The sequence below is a fragment of the Taudactylus pleione genome, unplaced genomic scaffold (assembly GCF_031769625.1).
Source record: "Taudactylus pleione unplaced genomic scaffold, aTauple2 ptg000393l, whole genome shotgun sequence".
NCBI classification, from domain to species: domain Eukaryota; kingdom Metazoa; phylum Chordata; class Amphibia; order Anura; family Myobatrachidae; genus Taudactylus; species Taudactylus pleione.
In genome coordinates, this window is record NW_028284794.1 from 6,797,111 (window position 1) to 6,815,829 (window position 18,719).

Consider the following 18,719-nt stretch of genomic DNA (forward strand, 5'->3'; position numbering starts at 1 on the left):
GGAAACATTGTTTGGTGATTTGCACTACCTGCATATTAATTACCCACCAGTGTTGCTGGGACACACTGATGGACATTGCTGAGCCTGTTTGTGCGGACCATCATTTCTGCTATCTGTTGCCTCCGCTGAATGGGGTAATCCCCACAGAAGCAGACTGTCCAGCCTTCACCACCAGCGGCCTGATTGAGAGTCACTGAGGTGCTAACGGTTCACCAACCATGACTTCCCTGCCTGTGAGCCATTGGAGCTATGCACAGTCCCGCAGTTAGCCACCAGAGCAGCGCTGGTCACAGGAACCAACATCACACCTATTTGTTTCTATTTGTCTGGGAGTCGCAGGAGCAGTTGGTTTCTAGGGAATCTTTGGAGCTTTTAGTTCACTGGGACAGGTGAGATACAGGACTGCAGGTTTTGGTCTGGAGACCCCCACTATTATATTGCCCAAACCAAGATTTTGTTAGCTCCACATTTCCGGTATTTAGGGAGTCACTATACCCGATATCAGGTTTCAACGAGTGACTATACCTACTTTACAGGTTGATATCATTCTGGTTGCCAATAGCAACATATGCTGATTACCATCAAGGCTCTACATAGAGTTGAAAATATCTATCTTTTTTCCTTTGATATATTGGAAACAGTATGTGCTTAGATTGCAACATTCAATTTTTTTTTCATTTAATGATTATATATGTTTTTAGAGTTGAACTGCAGTTAATTTTTTCATATGTTCAATAAAATAATAATATATTTATAGTTTTCACAGCCTATGTTTTTTATATAGTGATCAGCGCAGACAACTTATTTGTATTTTCTGTTTCTTTTTGAGGGTGATTTGCAGGTATCCCTCTGGTGTCAGCAGCAAGTCTCTCTAATAGACAATCCCTGATTAGCACATCAGTTTTTCTTTCTCATACTGCATATATGCCCCATACATTTACTCCAAAGCCTTTTTCCAACATCTTATTGCAAAACTAAGCACTTACAGTATAACAATTGAGCTCTCATAGTTTGTGGGGATTTCAACCTTGATTCATCCCAGGTTCTTGATAGATCCACGTCATCTGCCTCCTCTTCCCCTCTTCCTAGCTAGGTGTCCCTTGATTCACAAAATCGCTAAGAATGGTGGATGTTTGGTGAGCCTTGAACCCCCTGGAAAGGGATGACACTTGCCTATTGGCAGCCCATCAAACACTGTCGAGGAAAGACTATTTATTTACATCGGCTAGTCTGCATTCCAGATATCACCGAAACTCATATTGAACCAATTTTTATTTCAAGCCATACTCTAATTTGGCTGTCCCTTCATCTACCCATAGAAAGGTCTGGACTTAGACAGTGGAGATTTCCTTCATATCACAAACTCTTTAAAATTTAGGAACAGGATTGAGTCTGCTTGGGAGGATTCAAGAATGATAATTTTCATCACTTGGAAGCTGATCCAGTTCTGTTTTTGCAAACAGCTAAGGCTGTACTGAGAGGAGTCATCATTTCCTATGTCTTAGCTCAAAACAAACAATTTACCAGTTCTTATACAGACATTCAATCCTGCTTAACTGACATATAAATACAAGTACAAGGAATCCCCTATTTCCTACACAAAACAAGTTTATTTATTGATAAAAATCTCATTTTGATGAGTTTCTTCAAAACATAGGTACTTCTTCCACGTGAATTTCCATTTCCACAAGTTTTGGAACAAAACTGGGCATCTACTAACTAATCTTTTAAATGGCACCCGTAGCCTTATGCTTGTTCACCCCTTACTCACAAGTGATGGCTCCCTCACTACCTCCAACGAGCAAATTGCTAAGATCATGAGTAACTTCTATAAGAAGCTATATGCTCAACCAGACTCCAATCCTTCTTGTACAACATCAACTCATGCCTCCCCTTTATTCTCATACCCTCAGACCTTGAATGGCCATCACTCAGCCCTGACCTATAAGCTTCATTCTATCGCTTGGGATTATCTACCCTGCCCTGTCCTCGAGCATGGCTTCTGATTTGCATGCACTTATAACTTTACAAGTGGTATTACAGGTTAAAAAATATTTCTGAAGCCTGCTAAAGCTCATGGCCCGGATGGTCTGAGCAGAGATTTTTGTAAAATACTTCAACATTGATTAGGGGACACACTTGTGGCCTTTTATAACAATCTTATATCTACCAAAACTATCCCTTTACACTTTAATGCAGGGGTTATTAAAGTATTGCCCAAACTGGGGAGAGATCTATCTAAGCCGGGATACTACCGGCCTATTTCCCTCCTCAACCTTGATTATAAAATTTTCACTAAGATCCTTGCAGAAAGGATGAAGGGTCTTTTGCTGAATATCATCCACCCAGACTAGTCAGGCTTCATAAAGGGCCTACATTCAGTAGTCAATGTTATAAAAATACTTTCAGCAATTCACCATGTCAAACATTCAGGCCCGCATTCAATTTGAAGCGTTAAGTCCGGATCCGCGGTGTTACTGCCGATGACATCATTATGGCCTGATTTGGTTTTACCCTGTATTCAATTTTTAAGACTTTCCACCTGGGCGGAAAGTCAATGCAATGTAATAAGTGTTAAAGTATCGCCTATGAATGGCAGTGGAAAAAAGTGCAGAATAGGGGTTTTGGGGTGCAACATCGTGGGAACCCCCGTGCAGCCTTCAGACAGTCCCCCAAAGGTAATCTGTGTAAAAAAAAAACTTAAAACAAAAATTAAAATTACCTTTGAAAAAGGGGGCAAAAAAATAAAATGTTGGGGTTGGTACAAACTTAAAAACTAGTGAACTTGACTGTGGGGGATCCCCAAGTATGCCCCAAGTGTTTTTTTGATTGCAGGTGTTTGCGGCAAGTGGATTTTTCATGATTTTTTCAAGTTCACTTTTTCAACTTTAAAATCTGCTGAACCCCATTTTTAAGTACACCAAATTTGATGCCCATAGTTGTTTTGCCCAAAAAAACTTCTAAATGCCCTTCTGCATCACCTTACTCAAAGCCGCATTTATGCACCTGCCACGGCTATTAGAAACCAAGACTTCCTTCAGTAGTTAAAAATGGTGGTACCCATAGTGATCCCCCATGTCTACACATCTTTAGGGGGGTCCATAGAATATTTCCCAAAAATTCCCGTTTTTTTTAACATGTTAAAAAAAGTATTAAAAATATACAAAAAAAATGACATAAGGTCCCCCATGTCAGAGCATCATTTGGGGGGTATCAGGCTGATTTCCCCAAAACTGACAGTACTTTCCGCTTGTTAAAGTATCACCAGGTCCCGTTTACGCATACTTTCAAATTGAATACGGGCTAAAGTGTGCACGCGAGCAATACTTTTCCGCCTCCAAAACAGGCAAAGTCGACGTTAAGTCCGGGCCGTGTTAACTTAACGTGGCTCGGCTCAAATTGAATATGGCTCTCAGTGTCTCCTGGTATCAATATGATCCTCTCGTTAGATATAGGAAAGGGGTTTGACCTTATATTATGGCAGCACCTTTTTGACTCCAGGTTCGTTTTGGAATACCAGAGCCCTTTGTTGTTATCTTAAAGACTCTCTATCATCGAACCTAGCACTCAAATTTCCTGTAACGGCTTGCTATCTGCACCTTTTTCAACTCAGAGAGGAACAAGATAGGGATACCCACTATCTCCACTTCTCTTCACAATAGCTACTGAACCCCTAGCCATAGCATTATGTTCCCCTAACTTATTTACTGGGATTCGCATTGGCAAAGTTGATCTTAAGGTCGCTTTATTCGCAGATGATATGTTACTATTCATTTCCAATTCTCACTCTTCTTTACCAGAAATCTTCCGCATCACTAATGACTTTGGATCATCTTCTGGATATAAGATCAACTTTGACAAATATGATTTTTTAATTATAGATAAGAATTCTTCAAATTTCTCTATCACCTCTATTCCTATTCCTCTCACCTTAGCTCCCTCACATATTAAGTACTTGTCGGTGTTTATTCCATCTAATCTCATGCAGCTTTATAACTTAAACTTTCTCCCAGTAATCAACAAAATTGTCACCATACTAGACAATTGGAAACAGTTACCCCTTTCATTATGAGGCAGAAATGCAGTAATTAAAAGTATAATCTTCTCAAAAATATTTTCCTTCATACAAATGTTCAACGTTACCCTATCTAACTCTGATATCCAACCGTTTGCTAGATCAACCTGTACATTTTTAAGACAGAACAAAAAGCTTGCCTCTCCAAGTTATTAGCAACGCATAAGGAGGAGGGTATAGGGGCCCCAGATTTATCTTCCTATTCCTTATCTGTCTATTTCCACTACATCAAAGACTGGTACCTCAAAACAAGTATTTTTTTTTTAAGTATTCTTTATTGGTTTTTCCAAAATTTCATCCATAGAATATACATGATATATACAAATACCAATATAGTATCCAGTATGTTATAAAGAACAATATAAGTGATATATAAAATTATAATATAGCTGACAATATGGTGAGAGAAAGAGACAGAACAACAATTGAACCGTCAATGTCAAAATTATACAATAATTCAGTCTAAATACTCGGTTAAACAATCAGTAATATTACTTAAGACCATATATGGACTTAAATTCAGCAAACAACATCAAGGACAAACAAACACAAAACATATAACATATAGGGAAAGAAAGGTGAGGAAAGGAAGGGGTATATATCTTAATTAATTGAACAGAATAGTTTTGGCTCCGTCAATTGAAATATTATTGGAGTCCAATAAAAGTCGATGGAATAAGTAAGAGAGAAATATATATTGGTATCATTACTAATTCAACTAAGATGAAGATAAACATCTGAGTAAAATCCAGTCTGTGTTCTCAAATAATTTGATAATATGATCCTGAGTAGCTTTATCTAAAGTATTGATATATGGTTCCCATTTTTCATAAAATCTTTCCACTCCCTTATTTTTGTCCGGCATGGTCGACCTTCTGTCATAGTATAACAATTGTAGCATTTTATTTTTGACTTCTGATCTATTGGTCCAGTGTACTAAACTCACTTTTTTTTGCTACCATGACCAGATTAACAATTAAGGAAATTTTTTAACTTTTATGTGTACCTAGATCCTTAAATTTAAAGTTAGCACTTAAACAAGCTAATGGATTAGGTGTTAGAGAAAGTGCAAATAGGTTATTAATCATTTGAACTACCTTGTTCCAAAATTTTCGTATTTTACCACATTCCCACATGGAATGAATAAAAGTAGCATCAACCTTATGACTTTTAGGACAAATACCAGTTTCTGATTCAACCATATGTTTACGCTGTGCTGGGGAAATATATGCCCTATGAACTGTCCGTAGATGCACTTCCTGCAAATACGATGATTGTAATTTCCTTAAAGTTGGATCTATATAATTCTTTAAATCAGAAAGAGAAGACACCGATGATATGTCTTTCTTCCATGTATTATGTAAGGAAACCCACTGAGCAGCAGAGTGATTACTAACCAAATGTGCATATAACATATTTATTTTGTAGGGGACACTATTTAATATCTGTGATTGAATAGAGAGAGTTTCAGTATCATCATCTGAATCTGTAGGAATAGTAGCTATGCAATGTCTTGTTTGCAAAAACATATAAAAATGTTGCCTTGGTAATTGATATTTTTGCTGTATATCAGCAAAAGACAAGAGAGATACTCCAGGGTCAAAGACCTTAGTAATGTTCGACAGGCCTTTCTCTCTCCACCGAAGATAATACTATTATTCAGTGAAGGAGGGAAGGCTGGGTTGCCCCATAAAGGAATGTATGGTGAATGTGAATGATTACTTCTTAATTTCTTATTAATAGAAATCCACGAGTAAAAAGTGTCATTGAAAGAGATGTTTTGTAAAATAGAAGGAGGGTGTCAGGGTTCAGCCTAGGATCGGCCTTTCTCACCTCCTTGCCGGCTTCCCCTGACTTCCTTGCGGTCAGACGTCTGGTGCAGTGATGGATGTGGGGCTGAGTATTCTGCCTTAGGTGCTTTTTGCGAGCTTCCATGGTCGGCTATGTGTGCTGGGGATCGGAGTTCCCATCATGGGCGCCGTCATGACAGTTCCTCTCATGTGATAGTACTCCTAACCTATGGTAGCATGATTTCAGTCAGCTGATGCTGTGCTCCAGTAATCTGCTACCCCTGGGTATAAATCTGCCTCCAGAACTCCAGGAAGTTGATGTTCAACTTCATTATTCCAAGTGCCTGTGTTACTCCCACTGTTGTTCTCTGCTAAATCCTTCAGTGTGTTGCTTCAGCCTGCTCACAGTTTCCCAGTTTCCTGTATTAGCTTCCATGCTAAACCTTACTCTGAGACTTTAGCTTTCTCACAGTACTTCAGTGTTTCATGTCCCTTCCCTGTGTGTCTTTGTATATGTGCTGCTAATTCTATTGCAGCTTTCCTGTGGCTATTACCCTGCATCACTGAAGTGTCAGATTACCTGCTGGTATTAATTAGCTCACAGCTGGACCCCCCAGCACATGTCTGTGTCAATCTGCTCTGTTTCTTGTAAGTGCAAATTTGCACTTGCAGTTAGCACTCTACCAGTGTATGCCTATCTTTTCTATATGTCTTGTCTGTGCAATCTACACCTGCATATATAATTATTCCCAGTATTTTGCCTTTGCCCAGTACCAGCATATCTAGCTCTCCCAGTATTTGGCCTTTGTCCAGTACCACATTTCTAGCATTCCCAATATATTCCTTGAGTGTACTCTACTCTTGTATGTGCAATCCCCAGTATATGTTTGTGCTTTCCTGCATATTTAGCAAACTCCAGTACCTGCCTGTGTGCACATCTCCCTGAGCTGCTGAGCTAATCAGCTCCTGGATTTCTTAGTGATTCTCAGTACATTCACAGTATCTCATGCAAGCCGGTGATCAGGATTTCTAATTGTGTTCCAGTGTATCTCCAGTGTTCTAGCAATAACTTAACGTAATATAGTTTCCGGTCTTCTGCCATTCCCAGGTACCTTTCCAGAGGGCCGCGACCTGCTCACTTGGTGCAGCAGAAAACCAAATCCCAATTGGAGGGGTCACTGGAGAAAACCACCAAGTGAGTTAGACTCCGCACCTCTTGGCAGGTCTAGCCAAACCTGGGTTCGGCCGCAAATAGGAGACCTATCCACAGTCACTCCGATAGTCACCTGAACCCCCCGGCTCACCGTCCTCCACAGAGGATCACTTTCACCGGATTGTGACAGTTTGAACAGCCTAATATGCAAGCCACCGGGTTCCAGGTTGATGCAGGTTTTCAGGATTTACTCTTTCGTGTGTCTGCACAGGAGACAGCTTTGCAATCCGTCAGACAGCAGCTGCAAGAACTCTCTAGTCAAATGATGGTTATTCATTCCGTTCTAGCTGCTTTGTCCCCAGACACACCACAAGTTCCGCCAGTGAATTCTCCACAGTTTCGTTCCGAAGTTTTCATTTACCCCTACAGATGAAAAATTTTCTGTGCAAGCTAGTGAACCTCTCAAGTGTCCTCTGGTTCCCCAATTTCCTGATAGTCGTGACCCTGAACCTTTCAAGAGTTTCTACTGGCTTATAGAACAACTACAAAATCTCCGTCCCAAAATTTTTCAAGTTATTTCCAAGCTTTCTAGTGCTACTCCTGACTTGACTAACAGCTTTTCCAAGCAAACTAAAGTAAAGCATCAAAGTTACCTGCGCCCTAAATTTACTGAGGTTGAACGTCAGCGACGCCGGGAACTGCATCTGTGTTTATATTGCGGTTATGACGATCACTTTCTTAAGGACTGTACTCTGAGAAGTGGTGACAAGTGTGTGATTCCTAATGTCTGCGTTTTCAGTTCTCCCCATCATCCATCAGTGATTCCCATTTCTTCAGTTACAGATAAGGAGGTGATGTCCACTAAGCAAAAGAAAGTTCAAGTTTTCGATTGGGGCCCTGCTACAAGATGCTTCAACCCTCGTCTAAGAAATATTGGGATGATATTTCAACCTTCTAAAGTCAGGGACTCTACTCATTCCACTTCTACTAGTCACGGCCCGGATTCCATTTCCATCAGTCCCAGCCCGGATTCTGCCTGTTCCGGTCCCAGTCCAGATTCTGCTTTTCCCAATACGGGACTCCAGTCAGTAGCCCCAGGAGGGATCTCAACTTCCTTACCCCAGCAGGGGGTCCCAAGTCTCGCACCCCAGCAGGGGGTCTCAAGTCTCGCACCCCAGCAAGGGGTCTCAAGTCTCGCACCCCAAGAGGGGATCTCAAGTTCCACGCCCCAGAAGGGGGCCTTCGTTTCAAGTTTCATGCCCCAGGAGGGGGTTTCAAATCTCTCACCCCAGAAGGGGGTTACAAGTGTTGTACCCCAAGAGGGGGCTTTCATTTCAAGTTTCACGCCCCAGGGAGGGGTCTTCGTTTCGAGTTTCATGCCCCAGGAGGGGGCCTTAGTTTTGAGTTACACACCTCAAGAGGAGGCCTTCATTTCGAGTTTCACGCCCCAGGAGGAGGCCTTCGTTTTGAGTGTTATGCCCCAGGAGCGGACCGTAATTTCAAGTGTTACTCCCCAAGAAAGGGTCTCAAGTTCCATACCTCAAGAGGGCATTCTGAGCCACTCACCCCAGGAGGAAGCCTGTGTTCTTGCATCCCAAAAGGGGGTTTCATATTGTGTACCCCAAAAGGAAAAGCCAAGTCAGCTTCCCCAGAAGGGGGTTTTAGGTCCCATACTCCAACAGGGAGTGTCAAGTTCTGTACTCCAGGAGGGGGCCTTGAGTCTCTCACCCCAAAAGAAGGTTTAAAATCTTGTTTCCCAGGAAGGGGCCTCAAATGCTATCCCCAGGAGGGTTTTTATAGTGTTATACCCCATGAAGGGATTTCAAGTGTCACGCCCCAAGAGGAAATCCTCATTTCAAGTTCTTTACCCCAGGGGGGGTTTCAAGCCTCTTACCCAGAGAAAGGGTTCCTAGTGTCCTTCCCCTAGAGGGGACTTCAAGTGTCTCACCCCAGGATGGGGTTCCCAGTGTAATACCCCAGGAGGGGATTTCCAGTGTTACGTTTCAAGAGAAAGTTCTTGTTTCAAGATCTTCACCCCAGGACAAGGGTCCAAGTATCCTACCCCAGGATGGGGTTTCCAGTGTTATATCCCAGGAGGGGATTTCAAGTGTTATGTTTCAAGAGAAAGTCCTTATTTCAAGTTCTTCACCCCAGGAGGGGGTTTCAAGCCTCACACCCAAGAGGGGGTTTCAGTTTCCTCACCCCAGAAGGGGACTTCAAGTGTCTCACCCCAGGATGGGTTTCCCAGTGTAATACCCCAGGAGGGGATTTCCAGTGTTATGTTTCAAGAGAAAGTTGTTGTTTCAAGTTCTTCACCCCAGGACAAGGGTCCAAGTATCCTACCCCAGGATGGGGTTTCCAGTGTTATACCCCAGGAGGGGATTTCAAGTGTTATGTTTCAAGAGAAAGTCCTTATTTCAAGTTCTTCACCCCAGGAGGGGGTTTCAAGCCTCACACCCAAGAGGGGGTTTCAGTTTCCTCACCCCAGAATGGGATTTCAAGTGTCTCACCCCAGGATGGGATTCCCAGTGTTATACCCCAGGAGGGGATTTCAAGTGCCTCATCCCAAGATGGGATTCCCTGTGTTAAACCCCAGGAGGGGATTTCAAGTGCCTCATCCCAAGATGGGGTTCCCAGTGTTATACCCCAGGAGGGGAATTCAAGTGCCTCATCCCAAGATGGGGTTCCCAGTGTTATACCCCAGGAGGGGAATTCAAGTGTCTTACCTCAGGATGGGGTTCCCAGTGTAATGCCCTAAGATGGGGTTCGTGGTGTTATTCCCCTGGAGGGGACCTCAAGTGTCTCACTCCAGGATGGGGTTCCCAGTGTCATTCCCCAGGAGGGGATTTCGAGTAGTATACTTCAAAGAACAACTTCCGCTAATTTGTCCATCCCAGTTATAAATTCTTCTGTTCCTATGTTCAGGGGATCTTCACAAGCCTCACGCTCTTTTGAATCGGAGTCTAGCATTTTTGAACAGACTTCCCAGTAGATTGATAACCACTTGAAAAATTTGACTTTTGTGATCTCAGAGGTCCCTGGGCTTCTGGGGAATAAAGGACTCAAGTCTCTAGTTGAGGCAGTTGGAGGTAGAGTTGTGGAAAATCTTAGTAAAGAAACCAATTACCTCATCATGAGCCCCAACGGTGATAAATCTAAACGGAAAGTGGCAGAAAATCTTGGTGTCAAGGTCATCGAAGAGGACCAATTGTTTGAATTAATGTATTCTTCGTCCAATGATGTAGTAGGTACTGACCATATAATCCCTGAGAATAACACATTTTTTAATTCTGGTGCAGATAAAGAACATCAATTAATGCCAATTACATCTCCTGTTTATCAATCAATGGATCTCCAGTATAATTCCATGTCCACTCCTAACTGTGTTTTGTCCTCCTTATGTAGTATTCCAGTACTTCCAGTCTCTAAAAATGGATACGAAAGTTGGGAGGATATCTGAAAGTTATTTTTTCTAGTCTGCTGGAACCCAGTTCTTATTGTGTCTTCAAGCAAGATTTTTTTTTTTTGTTGTTGATGTTTTCAAGTCGGATTTTCGAGTTTCCTGTGTTTTTCAAGTATATTTTTTGTGTCTTTCTGAGGAGTTCCAGTTGAGCCTTTATGGGTGTTCAGTGCCCACCCTAAAAGGAGGGGGTACTGTCAGGGTTCAGCCTAGGATCGGCCTCACTCACCTCCTTGCCGGCTTCCCCTGACTTCCTTGCGGTCAGACGTCTGGTGCCGTGATGGATGTGGAGCTGAGTATTCTGCCTTAGGTGCTTTTTACGAGCTTCCATGGTTGGCTGTGTGTGCTGGGGATCGAAGTTCCCATCATGGGCGCCGCCATGACAGTTCCTCTCATGTGACAGTACTCCTAACCTATGGTAGCATGATTTCAGTCAGCTGATGCTGTGCTCCAGTAATCTGCTACCCCTGGGTATAAATCCGCCTCCAGAACTCCAGGAAGTTGATGTTCAACTTTGTTATTCCAAGTGCCTGTGTTACTCCCACTGTTGCTCTCTGCTAAATCCTTCAGCGTGTTGCTTCAGCCTGATCACAGTTTCCCAGTTTCCTGTATTAGCTTCCATGCTAAACCTTACTCTGAGACTTTAGCTTTCCCACAGTACTTCAGTGTTTCATGTCCCTTCCCTGTGTGTCTTTGTATATGTGCTGCTAATTCTATTGCAGCTTTCCTGTGGCTATTACCCTGTATCACTGAAGTGTCAGATTACCTGCTGGTATTAATTAGCTCACAACTGGAACCCCCAGCACATGTCTGTGTCAATCTGCTCTGTGTCTTGTCAGTGCAAATCTGCACTTGCAGTTAGCACTCTCCCAGTGTATGTCTATCTTCTCTATATGTCTTGTCTGTGCAATCTGCACCTGCATATATAATTATTCCCAGTATTTTGCCTTTGCCCAGTACCAGCATTTCTAGCTCTCCCAGTATTTTCCTTGAGTGTACTCTACTCTTGTATGTGCAATCCCCAGTATATGTTTGTGCTTTCCTGCATATTTAGCAAACTCCAGTACCTGTCTGTGTCCACATCTTCCAGAGCTGCTGAGCTAGTCAGCTCCTGGATTTCTTAGTGATTCTCAGTACATTCTCAGTATCTCATGCAAGCCGGTGATCAGGATTTCTAATTGTGTTCCAGTGTATCTCCAGTGTTCTAGCAATAACTTAATGTAATATAGTTTCCGGTCGGAGTGTTGGAGTGTAGTAATGCACTAGGGAGTATGGTGAGAACAATGCTAAATCTAATCGTTTATCTGTGTAATTTCCTTTTTCTAATATCCAATCAATTATATATCAAAAAAATATATTAAGAGAATAGCTTTTAAGATCTGGGAGACCAAAGCCTCCCTCGGAGCGAGTACTTGTCATTCTAGCCCGTGCTATTCGTGGTCGTTTACCTTGCCATATAAAATACATAAAACTATTGGTAAGAATGTTAATATCTTTTAGGGAAAGATTAATCGGTAGCATTTGCATCAAATAAAATAACTTTGGGAAGATTATAGACTTTATAACTGCCAGTCTACCTAATAATGAAAGAGGTAACGCTTTCCAATTATCTAATAGCGACTTAGATTTAGCTATCATATGTGTATAATTGGCAGCATAAAGTTGTGATAAATCTGAAGTAATGTGAACACCTAAATATTTAAGGGTATCTGAAACACCTCGAAAAGATTGTATAAATGGTAAGGAGTCAAAATAAGTCTTTGATCCACAAACAGGCATTACTTCAGTTTTATCCAAATTAACTTTATATCCTGAAATAGGCCCAAAGGAAGATATGAAATCCATGACTACTGGGAACGAATTACAGGGATTAGTTATGAAGAGCAACATATCATCCCCGGAAAGGGCAATTTTCAAAGTGACATCTCCAATTGAGATTCCACTTGTGGGGATGCATGCTAATGCTATAGCTAATGATTCAATCGCTACAGCAAATAGGAGTGGAGAGAGGGGGCAGCCTTGTCTTGTTCCTCTATAAATCTCGAATGGTGAAGATACATATCCATTGCAAGAAACCTGTGAAATTGGGTTTGTATATAATGTTTTTAATATGTCAATAAAAGACGAAGGAAAGCCAAATCTGATCAATGTTGAGTAGAGATGTTTCCAAAACACAAGGTCAATGCCTTTTCCACATCAAAAGAAACTATCATGTGAGGAACAACACATTGGGAAGATCGCAGATGTTGTACTGCAGCCAATACTCTCCTAACATTTACCACAGAATGGCAGCCCATAATAAACCCACATTGGTCCGTATGTATGAGTTGTGGAAGGATATGTTTCAATCTCTCTGCATAAATTTTTGTTAATATCTTGTAATCGACATTAAGCAATGATATTGGTCTATAAGATTCCGGTAGTGATAAATCTTTACCTGGTTTAGGCAAAACTTTAATTATTGCGGAATTAAAGTAGAGTGGAGCAGATTTCGTACTAATGACATGATTATAAAATGAGACTAGAGTGTCCCCAATTTTTGGTAAAATTATTTTATAGAATTCAGTCAATAATCCATCTGGGCAAGGACCTTTAGAAGATTTCAGCTGCCGTACAACTCTATTGACTTCTTCAAACGTAATTGGTTCTATTATAATATTTGCTAAATCTGACGTGATCTGCGGGAATGAGAGATTATCCCACCAAGTAGGGGTAAAATCATTAGATTCAATTGGAGTATCAGTGTATGAATAAAGGTTGGCATAGAATGATTTCAGAACTTCCATAATCTGACTACTAGAGGTGGTCAGAGAACCATCATCTGTCTGTAATGGGTTAACTACCATTGGTTTTCTTGTTCCCTGCAATAAATTGGTTAACAATTTCCCACTTTTATTGCCGAATTTATGAAATTTGTAGTTAAGTAAAAATAGATGCCTATCTCCTTTATTTTTCATATATTCTTCAAAATGAATTATTGCTTCATTATATATTATTTTAGATGAGGGAGTCAGGTTAGTTTTAAATATTTGATAAGCATCAGTAAGCTTAGTTTGAATATCCAAGTATCCCGTTGCTAATCTCTTATTTTCTGCTGAAACATAAGAGACAATATTACCTTGAAGAACTGATTTTGCCGCTTGCCAGAATAATGAAGGCTTGGAATCTGCATGAGAGAGATTGTTGTGTTTATAATCCATCCATGCTGTTTCTAATTTATTGTGAAAAGAAATTGACTGCGAGAGATATGTTGGGAATCTCCAGTGTCGGTATCGTCCTCTATCTATAGTTGTCTGGATTACCATCCAGAAGAATGCATGGTCAGATAAAACTATAGACTCAATGTTTGTTTTCAAAACTTGTGGGAAAAGGGAACAAGATTATAAAATATAATCTATTCGTGAAAGAGTATGATGGGCTGCAGAAAGACAAGTATATTCTTTTTCTATGGGATTAATTGCTCTCCAGGCATCTATTAATTGAAGTCTAGAAGCTAGAGTGGGTACTCCTAATTTAGATAGTGATATTAAAGGAGAGGCATTCTGCGATTGGTCCAGGAATGGGGAGGAAATTAGATTGAAATCACCACAAACTATCATTGAGTCTGAAAAAAAGACTTCTTATATACATTTGGAGCATAGACATTACAGAGTACATAATTGGTTTTGTTAATACACAACTCAATTATAACATAATGCCCATCCGGGTCTGCATCTACAGAAACCCCAGAAAGAGGAATAGAATGTTTGGCCAGAATAACTACTCCTCATGGAGCCGCTGCTATTATTGTCCAATTAAGCATTTGCAACTTAGTCATCTCCTCTGCCGTTAAGTGAGTCTCCTAAAGACAAGTAATATCAATTTTTTGCTTGGATAGATACATAAGGATTTTACGTCTCTTCAACGGGGAGTTTATCCCTCCTACATTCCACGTACCAATATTAAGCGCCATATTAGCACATAATAAACAGTAAGAATAAATCTTTTATACATGGAGCCATAACTTGATATATATCCTAATGCGATATAGAGTGATGGGAAAGGAAAGTCCATAGGGAAAGAAAAACAGACAAACATAGACATAGGAAAGACAAAACTTATTATACGCCACTTCGATAATGAAATAAGAGGTATTAGCTTTAGAAATATCAAACTAGCCAATATTTTTAGTAACACATCAAAAATCATATTTTATTGATATTCAATAGGGCTCAACAGAGCTCCGTACTATAACCCTCTAATGTTTCAAAAAACAAAAACAAAACATATGACCCAATCCAGACATATTCATTCTACTAAAGTGAGTAGATGTAATTTTTCTATAACAAAGTAGAAACTTTTGTAGTGAAATTTCATATAAGTAAAGAGCATTCAACAATTAGAATATACTCAGCTATTGACTTGAATAAGTTTGCAGTAAATCTTCTAGGAATTCAACACCTAAAAAACTGAGTCATATTGAACCTATCAGGTTCTTTATTATTCAAAACAAGTCCAGAAAAATGGTTAAGATGATATATGAATAAGATGAAATCAACTTGTTGTAGCAGGAATATCAGATATATCCTGAGAAGTAGCCTCTCTTTCTTCACGAATATAGGCCATTGCATCTGATGGATTGGTAAAATCCTTGTAAGAGGAACCTTCAAACAATCGAAGTCTGGCCTGATAGATAAACGCAAATTTACGTTTGTCCACAGCTAATTGGGAACATACTGGGGAAAAAGCTTTCCGAGCTCTAGACAATTTCACAGAATAATCTTGAAATAGATAGAGCTTCTTGCTCTCCCAGAATGCCTGTTTGTGAAGGTAATTAAGACATCGAAAAAGTACAACTCTTGGTCGTATATTAGTTGAATCAGGAGTTTGGCCCAGTCTATGAACTCTCTCCACTACTAAGTTGTGGCATTCCTCCTCAATACCAAGTATGTTTGGAAACGTATTACGGACAAAGTGAGCCAGCGCTGAACCTTTGATCATTTCTGGAAGACCAACAAGCCTAATGTTATTTCGATGAGACCTATTTTCTAGGTCATCAATTTATTCCATAAATGATAGTTATCTTGTTCCAGCTTCTTCACTGTATGCGATGTCTTGAAAAGCTTCTCCCGTTCTCTGCTCCGTCACTGTAACCCTGTGAGTTAAATCCTTTAACTGCGACGTAATATCAGAAACAGCTTGGGATAGAAGTGGACCCATTGTTACTTTGATTGCTTCCACGACATCATTATAAGTAACATGAGCATCTGATACATTATGGCTTTGTTTAGGAGACAATGAGTCTTGAGGTAATATTGCTTTCTTGGCTGCAGGTGATGCAGAATCTTTACAGATGCCTGAAGACATTGCCATTTTTCTGGCCTCTGTTGTTGCGGCTTCAGCGGGACAGATGAAGGAAAATATTTTTCCATAGGAATTAGGCGTGTTATAGCATCTTATAATAACAACAATCAATGGATCTTTAGAAAAGATAGAGTTGCGGGCTAGCAAAGGATCTCTGTGCGCGCAGTAATTACTACATCAGAATTATATTCAGGTTGTGGAGTGTAATTATTTTTGAACACCACATGGATTAGAGAACAGTCATGTAATATATAATATCAACACACAAGTATTAAGACCTGGCCAGCAGTGTCTCTAAAATAAACTGTCTGCATATGTTGGTATCCTATCCAGTGGTTGTGGGAGGATAGCAAGGTGAAAATAGCTCTTTGGATCTGGATTTGTATCCCTGCAGAATTAGTTTATTCATTTGTCAGAGCCTGAATAACAAAATGGCGGGTGGCACTGTCAACGGTGTCTAACTGCACCTTATCAGTACCTCAGTTATCAGAGTAGCCCCTCCTGTGATAGGGATCCCTCTACTTGTCTCCTCAGCTCAGTGGTGCAGCGCTACCGATGATGGCAGTGCAAAGCAGCATCTTTGCACTCCCAGGTATGTCCACATTCTTTCAGGCCGCAAATCGAGGCCGCGGTCTCATCATCGGGCTAGGCTGCAAACAGGAACAGTGGGCGTGAGCCTCTGGAGATGGCTCGTTCAGTGCAGCAGGCTCCGGGCAACAATCACAGCCCAGGATGATTGCACAGAAGCTGTTTTTTTCCTCTCACTTCTGTCCATTGACAATCACCCTGGGCAGAGCTGAACAACCTGCGTCCTCCTCTGTCCACATCCAAGCCACACCCCCTCTCAAAACAAGTATTTACACTGATTTGAATTTTGATAATACCTTGTTTACTCCTTTCTCCCCAGGAGCCTTATTACATGCTAAACTCTTTGATATACCTTCAAATGTATTAAATCATATCATATTTAAAGACACATATTTTTCATGGACTAGACTCAATAAAAAGTTCTCTAGATCTTTCAATATACTACATATATCCCTCTGTGAGGCAATCCATCTTTTCCTCCCTCACTAGATAATGATACATTTCTCACATGGAGAGACAAAGGACTAAACCTGACATCCAAAGTATTTACTTAGGAGGTTTAATGCTGTATTTTGCTTCCCTACAACAAAAATTCCAACTCCCTCATAGTGAGTTCTACATGTACAGTATCTACAAACTATACATTTTATCAATTCCATTCCACCCCCATTTCAGGATGTATCCTCCTCAGACCTAATAGGCTCGATATTGAAACTCTCCTCCTCCATCCCCTTCAAGACTATATTCTTATATACAGACCTTGCAAAGATATTGACTCTCCCTGCTATGAACAATCTCTTAGCGCCATGGCGGAATGATATCCCTTCAATTCAAGACACTACTCTAAAGATTCTACAGTCCACATACTTACATGAAGTTCATATTAGAACAATACATAGAGCCTATGTAGCCCCTGTACAATGAAAACATATAGTAGCTACAGATCTGGGTAGTTGCTGCAAATGCCATGGTACTAATGTGATTTTTCCCACTGTTTTTGGTAGCGTTGGAAAATTAGAAGATTCTGGAACACGTTTGTTAACCTCGTCAATATAATTTTTCCTCCAATTTAGCCCTGACCCTCTTGCCTGCCTATGCACTAATTTTTCTAATTGGTCTTTAGAGAAGGGGAAAAAAGCCTCCATCCATTTGATAACCACTATAGTGACTGTAGCAAAAAAGGTCATTCTTATCCATTGGATTTCCAAATCCTCTCTCTCCATATGATAAGTTAAAGTAAAATTAATGCAACTCCTGAAAGCCACTGCCCCTAACTTAGATAAAGGAGTCATAAAACTCTATAAGAAATGGGGTTTATATATAAATACATTACCTGCTGAAGAACAAGATTAAATTTTCAGTTTAGCTCCACTGAATGGTTCCTCTATAGGCAAATGTTACTTGTCGAATAGTGATGTCTCTGCCCCTTAACGTATTCTCTACTTATATTACATCAACTCACATCCACTTATCGCTTCCTTTTTCTCAGTTCTCCCTCCACTTTTTCCTATGCTTATATGTTTCCCCTCTATGTATATATGTTTAGTTTGGTGTTTTTTTTCTTCTGTCTCGATGTTTAGCTTATTGTTAGCTTTATAGCCATTTGCATGTTATTTTGATCTATCTTACGTTAATCATTGAGTGATAAATGCACTGACCTATGGTTTTCTGTGAGTTCACTCTCATATATTCTCTATGTTTCATTTCATTGCACTACGTGTTCTAGGTAGCATCGATACATGGTTTACTAAACATAGATTGTTTAAAGACTTTCTAATGTGATTTTAATAGATATTCTATATAACAAACTACTGTATCATCACCTTTTCTCTTTTGTTTATATGTTGAAAAATTTCCAATAAAACATATTTAATAAAAAAATATCCATGACCAGCCTATTTAAATAATAAATGCAACAGAGATAAGATATGGAATTCAGAGTAATACATTTAAATCATGGGATCATTGGAGGAATCTTGCCAAGATTATTCACCAGCATTAAAGGCCAATAAAACAAAATATTTACAAAGTATCATATCACAAGGCCAACGGTGCTCAAATACAATAATGAAATGTAAAATGAGGGGATTGGGGTAACAAGAGGGCTGAGTAACAAAAACAGGATGTGGAGGCAGTTATATACAGTGTAAGGCATAGAGCACTGATATAAGAATTAAGTGAATAGTTGTAGCCTTGGAGCAGTTTTCTTCCTAATAAACAGTTGCAACAACCCACTGTCCACATGCCAATGGAGTGTTCAGTATACGTTGATAATTTACCCAACTCACGATGTAGGTCTTGAATTGTAAA

The 18,719-nt window shown here is 40.2% G+C and overlaps 1 protein-coding gene across 1 annotated transcript in view; it reads left to right on the forward strand.

Moving 5' to 3' along the window:
- LOC148507435 (galactose-3-O-sulfotransferase 4-like) overlaps positions 1–18,719 on the forward strand; it is a 145,974-nt gene that overhangs the window by 58,847 nt on the left and 68,408 nt on the right. The gene's annotated exons all lie outside the window — the stretch shown is intronic.